Source organism: Rhagoletis pomonella, unplaced genomic scaffold (genome assembly GCF_013731165.1).
Source record: "Rhagoletis pomonella isolate Grant_MI unplaced genomic scaffold, Rhpom_1.0 Rhpom_scaffold_00002, whole genome shotgun sequence".
NCBI classification, from domain to species: domain Eukaryota; kingdom Metazoa; phylum Arthropoda; class Insecta; order Diptera; family Tephritidae; genus Rhagoletis; species Rhagoletis pomonella.
The window spans coordinates 92,873,436-92,893,783 of NW_023458556.1; the positions used below are offsets into that span (position 1 = coordinate 92,873,436).

Consider the following 20,348-nt stretch of genomic DNA (forward strand, 5'->3'; position numbering starts at 1 on the left):
ATGTGTATGTGCCTAAGTAAATATATACATACATACATATGTTTCATTAAATTGTATTAAAATAGTTTTATATAAAAAGGTCCACTTTAAATCACTTTAGATAATTGAGGAAAAAAGTCGAAAAAATTGCCTAAAAAATCTTATCAACATAGCTGAAATAGAAAAATTCATACATGTTTGCAATCAGCAAATCGATTTCACGCAAATATCATATTTTCGGCAAGCAAGCAAATGTACAAAAGCCCGCTCCTTTCCCTGTTTCCCCGCTTCTTTCTGTACACTTGTCGTTCTGACTTCCATTTTTATTTTAGAGTTTGTTTTGATCCGGCACAAGCACGCGCCTGCCTCCGCAAGCATCCCCTCTGCCTTGTGCTTATTAGATTTCTGTTTCTCTTTTGTTATTCGTTTTTATTTTTAGTTTTGCTTTAAACTATGCTACACGCTCGCCTCCGCAAGCATCCCCTCTGCCTAGTGCTTATTATTATATTACTGTTCCTCTTACCTGTTTCGTTCTTATTTTTTGCGTTGAACTATGGTAAATTTTCCGAAGTGTGGAGACACGGAAAAATTTTTGGTATGGTGGCAGCCGACGAGTGGTGTATTTGGCCGACTGCACCCCAAAATTTCTGGCAGCAATTAGTTCACACTGAAAATGCGCCTTCTCATTTATAAACGTTCTCTGCCCTAAGTGGGGCCGAAGGCCGCCTACGTAGAAAGGTGTTCTCTGCAAAAGGTGTTCAGCTCCCTTTCTTCGCAAAACATAAAAGAGAATTCTACTGCCTGAGGGTTATAATCCCTAAGTGCTGCCGAAGGCCGCCTACGCAGAAAGGTGTTCTCTGCAAACGGTGTTCAGCTCCTTTTCTTCGCAAAACAGAAAGGAGAATTCTACTGCCTGTGGGTTATAATCCCTAAGTGCGGCCGAAGGCCGCCTACGTAGAAAGGTGTTCTCTGCAAAAGATGTTCAGCTCCTTTTCGCAAAACAGAAAGGAGAATTCTACTGCCTGAGGGTTATAATACCTAAGTGCGGCCGAAGGCCGCCTACGCAGAAAGGTGTTCTCTGCAAACGGTGTTCAGCTATTTTTCTTCGCAAAACAGAACGGAGAATTCTACTAAGTGAAAATTCCGAATTAAAAATCCGCTTTTATTATTCAAAATTCCAGTCTGGTTGCACCAAGTTGTATGTTATTTTGCTATCTTATTCATCGTTTATATGAAAACTTTCACAATCAATTATATAAGAACTATAGGGTTGCTAGAAAAAAGCGGGGTCCTAATCTACCCCCCTCATCCCCCCTTTTTCTAGAATTTGCCGCCCGTCTACTAAAATTTTCCCAAATCCTGTAAACCGGACTGCTATTGGAACAGACTATTACTAGGTTCACATATAAGTAGATTATCCTCATTTTCGAGCTTAACACCCTAATCTGTAATTATAACAAGAGATTAGCCATATAAAATTCGTCCTTGTTAATCTGTAATTATAAAATAATCGCTGATTAAACCGATAACTTTTCGGTGTCCATCCTAGTTTTATCGATTGTTTTTGCAAAAAAGAGGAGATATGCCAAATGTAAAAGTAAACAAAAATGTACGCTAGCAAGGAAAAGAGGTTTGTAAAGGTATTTTTAATAAAATGTTAAGTTAAAATATATTTATATTGCTTATTATAGCATAAAAACGTGATCACGGTGGCACAGAGAAGAAACATAACTTTTCCTTGAGATGTGAGAATAACAAGCACAACAAATTTGACGGCTAATAATCTGAGATTTGCCTGTGTAAACGGGGTGATTAAAAAACGAACTTTGATTGAGATAATATTTATATGTGAACATAGTTTATGCGTTGATGCGCCTTGGCCGTTGATGTAAAAAGCTCATATGGGGTGTTCACAGTTCATTCCAAATAGTGTCTCAAAATGTAGACGTCTACATTTTAAGACGTTTTCTAACCGTAAAATCTGTGGTGTTGTTTCCCATACAAAATTGGAAAACGACGCCGTCTACATTTTGTCACACTCAAAGGTATGTTTTTTACGCGTCTACATTTTGCTACCTCGCAGCAGGATTGCATTATGGCAATACTAATCACATTTTTTTGATTTATTGGGCACGTTTTCTGTATTTGCATTTAATTTGAGCGCAATTTCTGATGAAAAGAAACAAATCAAGGAAAAGAAATAACAAATATTACGAATTGGTAATTAAGTTATATAATTACAATTTTTCAGAAACAAAATCGAAAGGCGACATATAAAAAATGCACGCAAGGAAGAAATGTCTGGCTACACCAGCCAAGTTTTGAGACGATTTTGCGACGACTGCTAGAAAGGGGTGCTCACAGTTTGATGCTAAAGATGTCTCAAAATGTAGACGTCTACATTTTCAGACACAATTTGGAACGAACTGTGAACGCCCCAATAGCAATTTCGGCAAGCAGTATCGTTTGCTCAATAACCGCAGAGCTCCACATGCAAACACCGATGGCATACCAACTGTTATTTTGACGAGCAATGTGATTGCAAGTTTTTGTGTGTGGGCACTTTGATGTCTTGAAATAAGCATTTGCCGCATGACGCCACCAGACAACATTCTCTCAATTTCGTTGTTTAAAAACATTTAAATCTTTAAAAAACTTGCTGAATAATTTTCTAAAACGTAATCATAATTAATCCAATAAGGAACAGACTTTTATTTTGATTTAATGTAAAAATTTCATCGATGTTACCACCAGCACGCTTTCTTTCAAATGAAAATATGGCTGTCAAACTATCGAATTGCCTGGAATAGATGTCAAGCAATAAGCGCTGACATATATTGCAGCACATGAGAAATAGGCGGCTCCATTGAAAATATATTTTGTGACATAGTTATCACGACATCAGTGTTTTCCTGTGGAGACAGGGCCTAATAAAACTTAATAAAACTATCGATAAGTCTACTACTTTTATCGAACAAATGTTGATTTATTTTCGGTAATTGTTATTGAATACATCTATTAAAGATTCCATCAACAATGCAATGGTTGAATTCAAAGTTAATAAATAAGTAAATAAAATAAAAAAAGAACATGCTGAGTTATATCTATATGCGATGTAAGTACAATGTGATGCCGAAGGTTCGAGTTCAACCGTTGTTATCAATGAAATTAGCAAAAAATTGCAAGTACTGTGTCGTTATTTACTCACAGTTTTTTTAGAATCTTGCGAAGGCGGAGGGGTTATGGCTCTTGATAGATATCCCACTCAATAGAAAAATGACGGGTTAAACTTTACAAAAAGCTGTATCTGGCCCCTCGAACCCTTCAACGGTCTATATATACAAATAAATATAAACTCGATTTGCGCCATCCGAACATTTTAAAAAAGGGGTTTAGAGGGGACTTGAATAACATCACCCGATTTCAAAAATACCACACCTTTGGGTACGGTTTTAACGGTGCTCACATGAGTCAATTTTACAGGCCATTTTGGAAGCGATTGGGCCTTCGCACACTAACCTGCTCAGTCGGACAGCAGTCCACCACTCGAACACACACTGGACTGAAAAGTCGGACGAAAACAGGTTTCAGTGTTGTATATGTGAACCACGCTTGATTGGGGGAAACTTTCCATTATGGTAGTTCGTTAACGGTGTGGAGGGCGAAGAGGTAGTGGGCGTGGCACCTCCAACCGACCTTTTTGGCGAGGGCATGAACCGCCATTCTGAAATGGCCAAAATGGCAATTTTTACTTGCGTCCACAGTATTTTTGCGTAGAATTCCTTTCTGCGTTGGCGCCTTCGGCCATGCTTAGGGATTATAACCCTTACTACGTAGAATTCTTTCTGCGTGCACCTAACTGGGGCTACCGCCACCGTGATGTAACCTTGGCAAAGGATGAGGTAACTAGAATTCCCTTTCTGTGGTAAACATGGGGCTGCCGCCCCAGTGATGTCTATTTTGGTTACTGGGTGCTTTATAAAAATGTCTTGTACATAAAAATGTGTATCTAAAAATGTATTGTGCAAATGAATATGTAACATTTTTCAAGCGAATAAACGCAAATGAAAATTTTGATTTTTGGCAATTTTTCTAAGGAGTCCCTAGGGAACCATAGGGGACCTAGGTTGTCGGGGGTTGCATTTTTGTCAATGGCGGTTCATTCCCTCTCCAAAAAGGTGGGTTAGAGGTGCCACGCCCGCTTACCTTTCGCGCCGCCCCTTTAACGAACGGCAATAAAGGAAAGCCAACCTCTCTGTTTTAGATTGTTTCTTATATCCCGCCTAATAGTAATTATAATCTTTATAAAGCGAATGCTGACAACATAATGTCTTTAGTATTAAATAAGCTAGGAGATGACCTCCTTTGTGTATTAGGCGATTTTAATCTTTGTAATGTATCTTGGTCCACATCTTTTTCCAATGCTGGTCTCTCGCCAATTAATGTCAATGCGTCCCATGAAGTGTACTTTATAGATAGCCTCTTAAGACTTAATTTATTACAAATCAATAATTTTGTTAACAAGTTGGATAGAATTCTTGACCTCATATTTATTAGTGATAACATTAACTAACCATCTAATATGCATCATGTTCCTCTGTTACTAAAATTTGAATTTTATGTATTCCCGTCTTTCAATGCTGGTGACAAACCTAAGTTTATTTATGCAGCCTGCGATTATCCCAAGTTAAATAGATTACTGGGTAAATTAAATTGGGAAAGCTTACTCTCTTGCCCCGATGTAGCTAAATGCTTCGCTACTTTCAAATCTTTAATTTCTGATTTTTGTTTTAAATTCGTTCCAATAATTAGAAAAATACCCTATAAATTACCGTGGTATAATCGTGACTTGAAAAAACTGAAGAATCTTAGAAACAACTTTTATAATAAGTTTAAGGCCTCTGGAAGTCAGTTTTTCTTTGAAAAATATCAGGCACATCTTAAAAAGTTTAACTGCTTGAATAAATTCCTCCACAGAAATTATATCTTAGGCATTGAATCTAATATCAAAGAAGATCCGAAATCATTCTGGCATTTTATTAAGTCTAAGAAGAACTCTAGTATTCCCTCAGCTGTATTTTTTTAAGATAAATGTGCCTCCACTCCAGCTGAAGTTGCAAATCTATTTGCTGCATTTTTTAGTTCTAATTTTGTAGATGATAACCCTACTGTGGATTCTAGTTTCTCTGCTAGTGTGAATTCTACTAATTTTTGACTTTCGTCTGACAATATTGCTAATGGTATTTTAAATCTATCAGCTTCTGCAAAACAAGATATTGATGGGCTCTCTTCAAACTTTATAAAGAAGGGTCCTGCTTTGATCTCTCCTTTAAAAATTATTTTCAATAGGTCTCCAGCCTCCGGTATTTTTTATGATGAATTGAAATTGACTTCAATTACCCCTATTCTTAAAAGTGGCAGCAAAAGTGATGTCTGTAATTACAGACCCATTTCGAAACTTTCAACAATTTCCAAACTTTTTGAAGTTATCGTCAAGGAGAAAATATATTTCGCAACAAAAAGTCTAGTCTCACCCAATCAACATGGTTTCGTCCCCAACCGATCTACGGTTACTAATCTAGGCGTCTTTAGTGAGTATTGTATTGCAGCTATCTCGAACGGTTTCCAAGTCGACTGCATTTACACTGATCTTTCCAAAGCATTTGATAGAGTTTCGCATAGTTTGTTGGTCAGTAAGCTAGCCTCACCGGGTTTCCACTCAGTATTTTTGCAATGGCTCAAATCTTATTTGTCGGATAGGCGCTGTGTGGTGTGTGTTAATGGTTGTTCTTCGGAATTTTTCATTGCCTCATCGGGGGTTCTTTGTATTATTTATAAATGATGTGAGTTCTTGTTTTTCATTTGCTAAATTTTTGCTGTATGCTGACGATTTAAAAATTTTTACTGTGATTGAAAATTCGCATGATGCGCTTAGACTTCAGTCCGAGATTAATATTCTACACTGCTGGTGTCTCAGCTCTCGCCTTTCTATGAATATTAAAAAATGTTTTCAAGTTACTTTTTCCAAAAGTCACAGTATTCTTTCGACGTCTTATGTAATCTCTCAAACTCAACTTCAAAAAGTTCAAGAAATCAAAGACCTTGGTTTAGTTTTCAGCTCTAATTGGTCTTTTAACAGTCATATCAGTCACATCATTTCTAAATCTTACGCTGTACTTGGTTTTCTCAGGCGTCAGAGCTCAATGTTCTCTAACCCCTATACACTTAAATTGTTATACACATCTTTTGTTCGTTCTAAGTTAGAATAAGCTTCTTTTATCTGGAGGCCATACCACTCAAACCTAATTAATAGGATTGAAAGGGTTCAAAAGGTTTTTCTTAAATTTGCCCTCAGAAATCTTAACTTCAGCGAGCCTATTCCATCGTATAAGTCTCGTTTGCTATTAATAGACCTTAAATCTCTGGAAGCCAGAAGATCTTTGCTATCTCTAACTTTTACCTTTAACTTAATGAATGGTGTGATCGATTGCCCTACGCTCCTAGAGCAGGTCAACTTCAATGTTCCTCTAAGGAATCTTCGCAATCCTCTGCCGTTTTATGGAGGAAATTGTAAAACGGAGTATGCCAGAAATGCTCCTATTTCAAGAGCTTTAAACGAATTCAACACGATCTCGAATTCTATCGAACTGGATTTCTCTCTTCCAAAAAGTTTATTTATTTTATCTTTGATCTCGAAACTGTAGAGTGCTTTATGTTTTACACGTATCGTCTAAGTAGCTAATTTTTATCTCTAGTCTGTAAGGAACGTCTGTTTCATATGATTGCAATAAATTACAAATTACATATGGCACATGCAAACACAACGAAATACCCCTGCAGCAATTCCGGCTCACCCTAGGTTAGTCCTCAGATAGTCCCTATTGTTAACAGCAATAGGCCCTCATAATTCCCCTGCCGGTTATGGTGCAGTTCATGGTCCCCACCGAAAATTGATGCAAAATAATCGAAAGGAATATCAAACGACGCGTATTACTGCCAGTATTAAGAATCCGAAGGCGGAAACCTATTTATTACACCGTTCAAAAGTTATTTGCAAAAAACTGTTTCATTTAGCACATCTTTGTTAGTACTGAAATCAAATTAATAAATGCACGAAATGAGTACATATTAATATCTCGATGTTCAGCATAGTTTATTTTAGCCGAATTTGTAACAAAAAACCACGAAACTTAATGATTTAATGATGTATTATACTGAGAACAACGAATGTAAAGCCGGCGTCTTCTTTTTTACCTCGCTTTTATTAGCTTGGGATGTAACTATGTAATAATGATGCACCTAAAAGATGCAGCGATTTCCATTCTCAAGTTACGTAGCGAGTTTTTAGTTTTTTAAACTATAATTTTATTATTGCGCTAGTTGTAATAAAAACATGGAGGTGCTTGCTGTTGCCAGTTCATTAATAACAGAAAAGGTTTAAAGCAGGGATGCCAACAAAAAAGATGCAAGATTTTGCTTTTTACGTTATCTCGACTGACCAATTCTGGCGATTTTTTTTTAAAGTATTACTTTATAATTTATTTTAATGAATTCTCGCCTACGCAAAAAGGAATTCTACACAAAAATACTGTGGACGCAAGTAAAAATAGACATACGCATATCAAACGAAAGGAAATTAATTTTCTCTATACCAAAAGAACGACAACACTATCCTTATAATAATAATATAATAATAATAGATTGGCGCTTACACATATGTTAGTGTTTGGCCGAACTTCTCCTCCGACTTGTGGCGTGCGCCTTGATGTTGTCACACAAAGCGGAGGGACCTACAGTTTTACGCCGACTCCAAACGGCGATTGTATTTTTATGAGAAGCTGTTTTACATGGCAGAAATACACTCCGAGGTTTGCCATTGCCTGCCGAGGGACGACCGCTGTTAAGAAAAAACCTTTTTCTATACTTTTTTGCGATGTTGCTTTGACCAGGGCTTGAACCCAGGTGCTGATGAGTGGAAGCGCGCACTGCTTACCACTACACCACAGCGCCTTATAAGGCTAGTTAAAAAAAAAAGCAGTTTAAATGGAATTTTTTCATATATTTTTTATAAAAACCAATTTTTATCAGAAATTAGAAATGCAAGGCACAAGGAATGCAGACTAAAAGAAAGGTGTATTAATTTGCTTTAAAACTGTATATTAACTTTTACAAACGCTTTACTAGTTTTTGAGATATTACTGGTTTTCAAAAAGCAAATTTCGATCTTTGACCTTCGATATCTCGCTTAATTTTAATTTCTGCAAGTAAATTTTATAATCAGCTCAAAAAGCTCTGTCGACTCCTATTTTTGGTTGTTTTCTAGCGAAACGGTGGGTATTCTTTACTTGTTCCGAATTACATAACGATTTGTGAAGGGGTGCATTCTTATATACCGAAAATATAAACGCAATCTAAATTTAATTACATTTCTCTATTTGTAAAATACTTAAAATCATTTACATTTATTGTTATTGCCATCTCCAAATATTTTTTATTTTTATTTTTTTATTTAAGAAAGCTTATATAATAATAACAATTATTATACAACCTATGAAAAAGCAGCGCCAGCAGCAGAGGCTTTCGGCTGGCTGGTGAAAAGGCTTTGTCTTAAATGCGCCGGAGAAGATCAGTATCCTTGAGAAAATTGTAAATTTTGCATATGTTATTAGTAGAAGGGTTCATTAATAATCCAAATGGATCATCATTTCCAAAAATGCGATGTCTGTGATTTGCCAGGACAAAAAGCTACAATGTGTAGAACGCTAACGGTGGAATCACAATAAGGGAAGCTGGTTAGGACTGGTACCATTCAGTAGATAACTGTATGTAATAATGGTGTGGCCAATACGTAATCGTATATAGGGAGTGATGTAGTTTGCTGGGACGGACGTCGAATAAGTTGGTTTAGACCGATTAATGTTAATGCAGGAGTAATGATGGGTATAATTCATCCAGTCAGCTGCTAATTTGGCACTTCTTTGTTGAGCTATAAGCCGGTTTATGTCGCTCTTGATGAAGAGAGAGGAGGTCATTGTAGGGGTGTTGCACATTTCTTTGGCAGTTGTGTCCGCCATCGAATTGCCTTTGATGCCCGAATGACCCGGAACCCACATAATTCTCAGTTTGTGGGGAGAGGCGATTAGGACGTCTCTTAAAGCACAGACAATGTAATTAGAATTGCTGAAGTTTTGTATGGCTTTAAAGCAAGATAAGCTATCTGTGCAAATGACAAATTTTCCTTTACTTTGCTTAGAAAAATTAAAAGCGTGAAGAATGGCAGTAGCTTCAGCTGTGAAAACAGAACAGAAGGGTAGCAGAAGACCGTACGATATAGGTATATTATTTTCTTTCACAGCAGCGAAAGAGGTGTTAAAAGATTTAGATCCATCAGTAAAAATTAACTGCCAGCCACTCGATTTGACCTGATTTGCAACTTCAGTTTCTAAAATCTTTATTAAATGAACAATTTTTGTATGTAATGTAAAGTTATAGCTCAGTACATTTTTTTTTCACCAGAGATAGTCAAAGTTGGGGAAGAAAATATCAAAAAGTAAAAATCCCAAAATAGTACTAAGGTTATAATGGTTCCTTAATATATTTTAACTACATTGCATTTGAGTATGGAGAAGCAACAATCTGTAAGTATTTTACATAAAAAATTTACTAAGCATAGCCTGGTTTGTAGATGCAGTTAAAGAAAATACATGAAAAGGCACGATTTTTTTTAATTAAAAAAAATGTAAATATTTCAAAAACAGTGACACTTCTACCTGAAAATTTTTTGTTTATCAGGGAGCTCACTTCCCCACCTACCTTCCCCTAAAGTTTGGCAGGTTACTTCTGGGACACCCTGTATATATATATATATATATATATATATATGTATATATTCATATATATAAATATGTGCCGATATTTTTGAAAGTGGTTAAAGTCACATCACACCTGTATACATATGAACGCGTCGAATATTCGTCCAACTACATTTGCCTAGGGTCAAAGGTTTTATCATTAGGTCCATTCAAAAACTTTTCCAGTAAGTACTTGCAGCGAGAGCGTAAAAGAAAAAATAGAGAGTAAAATTGAGAGCAAGAGAAAATTTTCAGAAAAAGTTATTGAACGCAAAACTAGTAAAAATTTGCAATTTAAGCCATTTTGACAGTTTCTGACGCGCAATTTTCTTTTTAATTGGGAATAGTTCCCATCGTCATAAAAATAAAAAAATATACAATAGATTTAAAATTTTCATCCATATTTTCATTTCACTAATTATATTTCATCAAATCATCCTCTTAAACAGTTTGTTTACATTTGAATTTGAAACATAACCTTACTTTTTGACTTCTGCAAATTCCTGCTAGTAAAATTTTTACTTGCAAGAACTTTCCGCTCTCTCGGCTTGTTACGCTCTCGAATTTGCTCTCTCTTGCAAATATTTTGGGTTATTGAATGCATTTCCAGTAAAAACTTGCAAGTACTAGTAACAATTCGTAACAATTTTTTGATATTGAATGGACCTATTAGTTTATGAAGATAAGACGTTTACAGATGCCCTCAGTTACAAGTAACTGGTCATTTAAGCACAAAAGGTGTGATTCGACTTCGACCACTTTCAAAATTATGGGCACATATACACACTGTCATAAGAATACCCAGAAAGTGCAAAACTAGCATGGACATTTACTTTGCCATCGATAATGCAATCACCATACCAATTCTGATAACAATCCAATTTAAGTTGAACAAAAACTTATGAGAATTAGGACCGGTTACTCAATGTCTGGTTAACGCTAAATTCAGGTTAAACATCGTTAGCGACTCCATAAGACTACAGTGGCTCAAAAAAATGACTGAATCTTTAGAACATTTTTGAGTATGCAGTTTTATATTATAATAATAGATTGGCGCTTACAAATATGTTAGTGTTTGGCCGAGCTTCTCCTCCGATTTGTGGCGTGCGCCTTGATGTTGTCACACAAAGCGGAGGGACCTACAGTTTTACGCCGACTCCGAACGGCGATTGTATTTTTATGAGAAGCTGTTTTTCATGGCAGAAATACACTCGGAGGTTTGCCATTGCCTGCCGAGGGACGACCGCTGTTAAGAGAAAACCTTTTTTCCAAACCTTTTTTCTAAATACAGCGGCCGACAGTTTTATATTATAGCCCATACAATTTTAGTCTAATGAAGTGCAAGTTTTAATCAGCTAAAAAATCGTATTTTATTATTATTTTGAGACAATTTTTTGGGGTTTTTAGCATAACAAATGCGATTTACAAAAACTGGCGTTGATATTTTGAAATTTTGTTGCACAATTGAAATTTTGATGCAAATTTGTTGAATTTTCCTAAATGTAAATTTATATAAAGTCTAAAACTGTTTGTATGGTTTTGGTTAAATTTTGGACGGTAGTTTTATATGAAAATTACAAGAAAAATTTAGCTCGGAAAACTTAACGAATATTTAAAAAAAAATCAACACGTGGTCATTTGTTTGAGCCACTGTATATACACTGGCAATCAAAAGTGAGTATTTGCAACGTTTTTCAAGTTAAATTTTTTGTTATTTTTTCATAAAAATATGGTTCATGCTTTATTCAAAACTATACGAATTATACCTTTAAACTTTATACAGAACTTATTGTTTTCGTCTACATTTTGACCTGTTTAATCTGAATTTTTAGAAAAATTTTGAGCACGCATAGAGATTGTTTTTTTTAATTCTAAAAAACCAAGTGCAAGTTTTAAGCGGCTTTTTGCACTTTTTACCATACAAAAGGGAGTTTCTTCTAGAATAAAATGCGCATGACCGTTTGCAAACAAAATTAACGCTCTATTTTAGAAATTGCACTTGTTATATTCATAAAACCGCAAAATCCGTTTACAATATTTTACAAAAATTTTACATCAGATTGAAAAAAAAATAAATAAATCAATGAAGACGCAATGGCGTCTCTTATTGCAGAACTATTGCCATTTGCAATTATTGCATCTGCATCTACCTCATCCTCAATTTCAATGTTTATTGGCTCAAGTGAGTTTTCGCTCTCACCGGGGATCTGTATATTTCGTCTGCGACACATATTGTGCAAAGCACAACACACGTTTATTAATTTGCAAATGAACCTGGGGTCATACTGCAACGTGCCTCGTAAACATCGAAATCGGCTTTTTAGTAATCCAATGTTTGGAGCTGTTGCGTGGCGGTTGTTAAAAATATGTTGCGTAGATCCGTTTTGAGGGGACCTGTATGGTGTCAATACGAAATTCTCCAGGGTATAAGCTGAATCGGCCAAAACAAAACCATTTGGTATATTTAGCCTTGAAAAATATTCTCTGGCTTCACTGCTATTCCAAATAAAGGAATCGTGACAAGAACAAGGATGTGTGCTATCAATTGCTAAGATCTCCATATTGTAGTTGCAGACCTACAAGCCAAAGATTTTAGTATAGGATGTAACGAAAATTCTTGCAATACGAACTATCATTGCATTCAAACTGTAGTATCCTTTTCGGTTTAAAAATACTGATTCATCCACAACTGGCTTTAGTATTTTGCCGTGTGTACCGTCAACACAGGCAATAACGCCAGGCAAAGAAAATTTTTCGTAAAAGTACTCCTTGGATTTTGCGATCTCATTCTGCCTCATTTGTAATTGTATGGCAAAACCTTTGAGAAAGTGCTTCTGCCAATGTTAATGTCATGGTTGTTGTTGTTGTTGTAGCGGCACTACTAAGCCCCGCCTTTTTCGGGTCTACGTTCAATCATTTTCGTCAAGCTCAACTAACGGGAGGCCCAGGAAACGAGCTGTTTCGATGGGTTCGGACCAGAGGGAGAGGGGTGTTAGCTGAGTCGGATTGAGCTGGCATGTAAAGAGGTGGTTGGTGTCGTGGGGGGACTCTCCACATGCCGGGCACTCATTGGGGATATTGGGGTCGAGTCTGGACAGGTAGCTGTTGAGGCGGCTACAGTATCCAGACCGTGATTGAGCCAGGGTAACGCGGGTCTCTCTTGGCAGTTGAAGCCCCGTCTCTTCTACAGGTGGTGATTGGGCTCCTATTACGGCATTCATAGGTCGAGAGAGAGAGAGAGAGAGAGGCGACCTAACCCCGCTTAGATCGGCGATACCCCTCAATCATTGTTAATGTCATGGTCTTTCGGTACGCCTAACCGATATGAACTGGTTGCAAGAAAACGAAACACTGCACCTAGTTGTATTGACTTTCGTATTTGCGGATGCTTCATAAACGGTGAAATTTGATTTAAAATACAGCCCAATCCTGAATAGAAACTCCCTAGAAATTTTTCCTCATTTCTCTTTCCTCCTATCATGAACAAAAATTCCCTGAGGATTTTTCCTCTTTTCCCTATTCTATTCTAAACGATCTTCGGAAAAGGGAAAATGTATTTCGGGAAAAAGTAGGTATTACGAATGTCAAAAAGGGGGAGAATTGATTTCGTTATTCTGAGAGAATTTTCCCCGTATTTTAAAAGGGAACTGCTACAAAAATGGAAGTAAGTTACAATTTAAAGGAAATTTGTTGTAATAAAACGTTTAAACCTTTCATTTCGTCGCTCGAATAAAGAAACAGTGTAAAAGCCACATACACTATTATTCGATAATTGCACCATTGGATAGACAATCCTTTAATCTATTAGAAAAATCTTTAGTTTTCTTAAATATCTCTTTGGCTCACTAATTTATTCCCGAAAAACGAGATTGTATTTGTATGGTTTGTAATGGTTTATAAAAACTTCCAATTCGTTTTTCTCAAAACTATACTTTTCATGTTACACTATTTCATTATTCCAGCGACGATTTTACGTCAAAAACCACAAATAAGAAACAGGTAGAAATCTTAATAAGTCTAATGGAAGCTAGGTTATTTTGGTTTATTACAAGAAAACGCGCGATTGAAATCAAAATATTTCAACTCACATGTGTAGTTAAAAGACTAAATTTTAATTTAGCACTAAGAGCGTGTGTGAATCGGCAACAAAGTTCGCGGCGAGTAAATTTTTGACAACTATGAGGTGAATAAAATTTCAGTAGCTCATGAGGCTTTTGACAAATGCATAGAAAATTTTGACAATCGCAAAGATTGTTGATGTGTGTAATTTTTCGTTAAATAAAAGCTTAAATTGATGATTTTCAATCAACGATGGTAGATGTTTTCTAAAAATATTTATTTCACTTAAATTTGTAATATTTTATTCTGCATAAATCTGCGGTTAACTGCTGTATTATTCAACAGCTTTCCCCATAGAACTTTGTTACCGATTCACACACGCCCTAATATTTAAATTTCCGGAGCACTAGTTTATTAATAATGCGGCTTCCAAAATTCACAGTGGCAACTGGACCTTGCAAAGGGTACCCTTTGGTATTTGCACACTTATTATTATTATTATTATTATTATTATTTAGTACTGATATGAATATCAGAACTAATAGAATTATATGAGCATTGGCTGCCGAGGCCATCAGCTCTACGTTGCATAAATGAGTTGTGTTTATATTTGTGTATGTGTCACGTAGTTTTAGTGGTTATATGGTTAAATCAATAGTTTTAACGAATCTAGCAATTTTTTCAATGTTTGTGGAGGTAGGAATGGAGAGTATTTCCGAAATGTTCTGTGAGTCGAGTATTTCTTGTTTTGCTTCTTCGTATAGAGGGCAATTTTCGCAGATTGTTTGGTTTTCTCTTTTTAGGAGATATGCATGTGTTTGTGTTGTGTGCCCAAGACGGAGTCGAGAAAATATCCTGGTTTTAAAACCGTTTACGTTTTTGGGGTATTCCGGAGGAACTAGATCTTTGTTGATGGCTGAGTAGTGAGGGTGTTGGTAGTTTTGGTATTCCCTTTTTGACTTTGCTTTTAGGTGTTGGTGGATGTGGTGTTTTATGTCAGTTTTTTCTATGTTTGAAACGGTGAAGATGGGAGCCATACATGTGAATTTCGCAGCTTCATCGGCGTGGGAGTTACCTTCGATACCTGCGTGTCCTGGAACCCACAGTAGCTTAACGTTGTTGACGTTTTTTAGTAGTATATCCCTAATGTTGTTTATGGTTTCCCAGTTGTTACAGGTGGGATTTCTCACCGCTCGTATGACTGACAGGCTATCAGAGCATATGACCACTTTTTGCTTTTTATGAGTACATAGCGCCAACGCTTTTAGAATGGCTCTTGCTTCTGCAGAGAATATTGAGGAAAGAGGGATCATTTGCTTTATGCTTAGATAAGAACCAGATTCGGTCGTAACGCTAAACGCTGTTGAGTAGTTTGTTTTGCAGCCATCTGTGTAAATGATAGTCCATCCGTTCTTTTTGAGGTCGGTTGTTTTTTGTAGAAACAGTTGTTTAAAGGTGGAGTTAGGGGTACTGTCTTTTTTATATCTATTTAACGACCAGTCGCATGACGCCTGATTAATTTTCCAAGGAGGGTTGTGATTATCGATTGCCCGGAGTTTTGGTACAATATCGTATTCGGTGCAGAGTTGCAGCACTCTTGATATTGCTGGGACCGTCCTTAGAGCTCGCTTGTTTGACACCAGTCTTTTCGCATCTTTGTCTATTATTGAGTTGGTTTGGAAGAGTATTTTTGGACTGCACACTTATTTTGGTTTATAACATGAAAACGCGCGATTGAAATCAAAATATTTCAACTCACATGTGTAGTTAAAAGACTAAATTTTAATTTAGCACTAATATTTAAATTTCCGGAGCACTAGTTTATTAATAATGTGGCTTCCAAAATTCACAGTGGCAACTGGACTTAGCAAAGGGTACTCTTATCCTATTTGCCCACTTATTTCGGGTTATTACAAGAAAACGCGCGATCTAAATTAAAATCTTTCAACTTACTCGTGTAGTTAAAAGATAGAGCTTTGATCTAAAACACAGATTTGAAATTTCCGCGCACTAATTTATTAACAACTTTAATCTGAAATACTCTTTTATGTGAAACCCTCTTTTATGTGTAAAACACACAAATTAAATGGCGGGAGTTGAGCTGTCAAAATAACTGTCAAACAGCTCTTTGAAAGTTCGAATTTCCTGCTCCCAAATTTTCGGGGAAAATGCTGCTCCCTGGCAGTTTCCAATAGGAGGATTTTATTCTCGAGAAAAGTAAAATCCGCGAGAAATGAAATCCTCGGGAATATTCAGAATTGGGCTGATAGTTTCAAACATTTCTTTGTCTATTCTGAATCATTCCAAAAACCTGAATTTAGGTGTTTTTAATAAAAGTTTAAAGAATTAAATGAAATATGTGACTTACAGTCGATCCGGCTTGTCGAAGATACGTGACCGCTCTCTCAAATGCTTGTTTTTGCGAATATGTACTACTTTTCTTCGCCGTCTTATCTCCGCAATGCACAGTGGCCAATTTTTCGAAAAAGCTGGCCAAGAGTCGAAGCGTGGTACAATTGTAATCAAACCTTGTGTATCCGTCTTTATTTTGGTTGTTGGTTTTAAATTTCACCACATAATTTCGAAATTCAAAATGGCGGATCCATAATGGCCGCTGTGTACGCTTAACATAATCAGATTTTTAGCAAAACTAAGGTAGTTAAGTATAAAAGGTCATGTTTTCTGCTTTTTTGTTATATAATGTGATGTAGCGGTTAGCAATGTACGCTATCCTTCCGCAGGGCCTGGGTTCAAGCCCAGTTTCCGACCAACATCAAAAAATAAGAAACAAAAAAGTTTTTTGTAATAGTGGTCGCCCTTTGGCAGGCAATGGCAAACCCCCGAGTGTATTCAGCCACGAATAACAGCTTCTCATAAAAATACAATCCCCGTTCGGATTCGGCGTAAAACTGTTGGTCCCTCCCATATGTGCGCCAACATCAAGGCGCACGCCACAAATCGGAATAGAAGGTCGGACAAACACTGATGAGGTCTTAATGTTTGTTTCTAACAATGTTGATGTTCAGATTTACACGGGAGATGAATCAATAAACAAGACATAAATATTTGTTGGTAGAGGAATATATTTTGAAGGAAACAATTTTGTACACCGTCAGACTCGCAGTCATCTGAAGCTCATATCAATATTTTTTGACGGCAATTCCGATCCGCATTTACAACAGTTGATAATAATTTAATGGCATCTGATGACAGTTTATGATTTTGTGTTGGTGGGTTTAAACGTAAACTTGAAATGAGAGGGTCCGAGGATACAAGCAGCCAATGAAAAATATCTGTCATCGTGTTTATCCTAGAAGATTTTCTTGAATTGATGTTGGCATATAATACCATGGATAGCTTTTAATCAACAGTTTCGCAGTATCCAGGCAATATTGTTTGAAGAGATGTATATCAACGGCAAAAACGAATGATAAGACTTGCATTAAACAATGCATCGAAAATTTCACGCCGAGTGCACTCTAATATAGTGGTACTTTCTGTCATCATTTAAATTCTAAAAACATTCCATCTTTAAAACATCAAAATCTTGACAGAAATAATTTTTTACATAATTTAAATCTTTTAAACTCAAAAAAAAAATAAAGAATCGCGTATAAAAACTAATGTCCAAACTACAGTGGCGGCTTGTGGCAGGTGGTTTTAACCAAGGTGGATGGGAAAAACTTCAGTATATATGAAAAAGAAAATTAGACTTCCCATCTCGACCACTCTCGTAACTTTTTTCCTAATTTATCATAATGACTAAACAAAAAAAAATCAATCCGTGGATATCTATGTCTTACGTTAGTTTTTAGATTGCGTGACAATGAAAAAACATGTTTTGCATACTCTAGATTACAATGTCCATGAGCGGATGCTTGAAAACTATAATTTTTTAAAGATAATACCACAACTTTAACAACGACGAAAACTCTAATTTACGAAAAGTTTAGAGCGAATTGCTAGCAACAGTCACTTCGATCCCCTGTAACACTAAATGCCTTAAGAGAATCGACTTGTTGTCTCACAACGATACGCAGTAGAGCCCTCTTAACAATATAAGATGGTTATGTATAAGAATGCACCAATTTTCTTTTGGACTTTTGGCCAGGGTTTTCCAAAAATTGGCCACTGTGCAATGGCGAGAGCTGTTAAAAACGGCATAACCAGCGAATATATTGAAGTTTTTTTTTGCAAATTTGAAATCAAAGTTTAATAAGTTCTTTATTTTTAATTTTTTATTTAAGTGTCTAAAGCAGCTGTTTAATTGGAATTAGTGGAAAGAAAATTGCTTGAAATGAAACACTCGAATTTGAAATCGAGAATAAATCGTACGATTACCAGAACAGTGAAAACCAATTCGTACGATTTCAGCTCAAAATCTATTCGAAAAAATTATTGAAAACCAGGCCTGTTCCGGTACTATCAAGTTATTAGTTCGAGCTGACTTTGGGAAAAGAAGCTTATCATATAGATAGCTAGGCTCATTATACATAATTATTGGCATCGTACTCAAGGCGAGACCTTACAAAAGCTATGTATAGAGTTTTTAATGTAAATGGATCTGAAAAGTCAGAGCTATTACGGCGAACAAAGGCTAACAATGCATAGGAGTTAGATATAATGAAATCAATATGGCTATTGAAAGTCAACTCCGAGTCGAAGGGAATTCCTAAATCGTTGGTCTGGACTACTGATTTAAGAAGGCAACCAGATATAGTATATGAGGTATTAATTGTATTCAGCTTTCTGGAATAAGCCAAGTGATAACACTTATTAATATTCACACTAAGACAGTAGGGGTATTCTCGAAGTCTTGCACGATGCACGGATTGCACGAAATGCAAAAATACTATTCCAAATTTCGAAGAGTACGAGAACACCCCATTGCAAAGAGGTAGCATGCATGGGGAGCAAGCAGCGAAATTATGTATCAAATACAATAACAAGAGACAGCAAAAAAAAATTAAGTGAGCGAGATGAGAGGAATGAGAGAAATATGTAGCAATTCCAACAACAAAACAACTAGCACAGGGTCGCTATTATCTTGCTATGCTATTTTGCAAAATATATACATGGGTTTCGACGTTGCATATTTTGCAGCGATAGGAAATGTTGTTTCCCATGAATTTTCTTGTTGTGTGTTTGCAATTTATGCAATCCGTGCAATCCGTGCTACGTGCAATGGCTTTGCAAGATTTGGAGAATACCCCTAGTTTCTCTCACACCAGGACGTTACTCTATTAAGATCATATTGAAGGGAAAGGCATCTTCAGCATTTTTTATAACAGAATAAACTTTGAGATCGTCTGCTTACATTAGAAACTTCGAGAATAAGAAACAGGAACTTTTATCATTAATGAAAATGATAAACAGAAGGGGGTCAAGAATACTACCTTGGGGGACTACAGAGCTCGCATGGAAGTAACGGGAAAACGTATGATCCAAGCGACAGCGCAGTGCCTATTGTATAAATAAGAGCTAATCCAATCAAGAAACTTTGAATGGAAACCCAGACAAGCTAGTTTAGCGATCCAAATTTTATGTGAGACCTTGTCAAATGCCTTGGAAAAGTTGGTATATACAGTATCGACTTGGTACCCAGACTCGAAACTCGCAAGGCAATCTTCGGTAAAGATAGTGAGACTTGAGACGGTAGATCTTCCGTGCTGTTTCGGGCAAATGACATTCTGGACAGCGTGCCACATTTTATCCTTGACAATACTTTCAAAAAGTTTGGCAACTGTGGTTAATTTAGCTATTGGTATATAATTCGAGACATAATTTTTGTTTCCACTTTTGAGAATTGGAGTAATATATGTTTTTTTTTTCAATCACTAATGAATGTTCCCGAGGAGATGGATAAGTTAAAAATTATTGTTAAAGGTCTAATAAGCGCCCCACAGTTTTTAAACAGAAAAGGAGATAGCCCATCCGCATCTGTTGCCGCCGATGTCTTAAGGTAAGATGCCGTTTGAAACATCCTCTTCTGTTAATGACAGAGAACCGAACGACAGACATGATTCAGAAACATCGCTGCTAACAACGTCAGCTGTGTCAGTCTCGGATACAGAATTTTCGCTGAAAAAGTCTGCGAAAAGATTCGACGTATCTTGGACATTATAAGCAGTCTTTTTTTTTTTTTTATAAAACATCAAACATGGAATATTAGATTTCTTTTTTTTCCATTTAATGAAAGACCAGAAAGCTTTTGGGTTGGTCTTTATATTCTTTTCGAAATTACTAACGAAGCTTTTACGCAGGAACTGATCAAGAGTCTTAAAATCAAACAGACAAGATTTGTACATGTCATGATAATGTATATTCTCAGATAACTTAAATTTTTTATACAATCTATTGCAGCGATTTTTTAGTCGTTTAAAATCTGCATTGTACCATGGTAGCCTATATCTTTTTTTAGAGAAAACTGGGATATGTTTAAGACACAGATTATGCACC

General features: G+C 36.3%; 1 protein-coding gene across 1 annotated transcript in view; it reads left to right on the forward strand.

Moving 5' to 3' along the window:
• Nucleotides 1–2,926: 2,926 nt before the first annotated feature.
• LOC118734190 (ras-related protein Rab-40C) overlaps nt 2,927–20,348 on the forward strand; it is a 120,101-nt gene continuing 102,679 nt past the window's right edge. The window contains exon 1 of the mRNA XM_036463912.1: nt 2,927–3,094. The gene's annotated coding sequence lies outside the window, so the exon portion shown is untranslated. The remainder of the gene's footprint in view (nt 3,095–20,348) is intronic.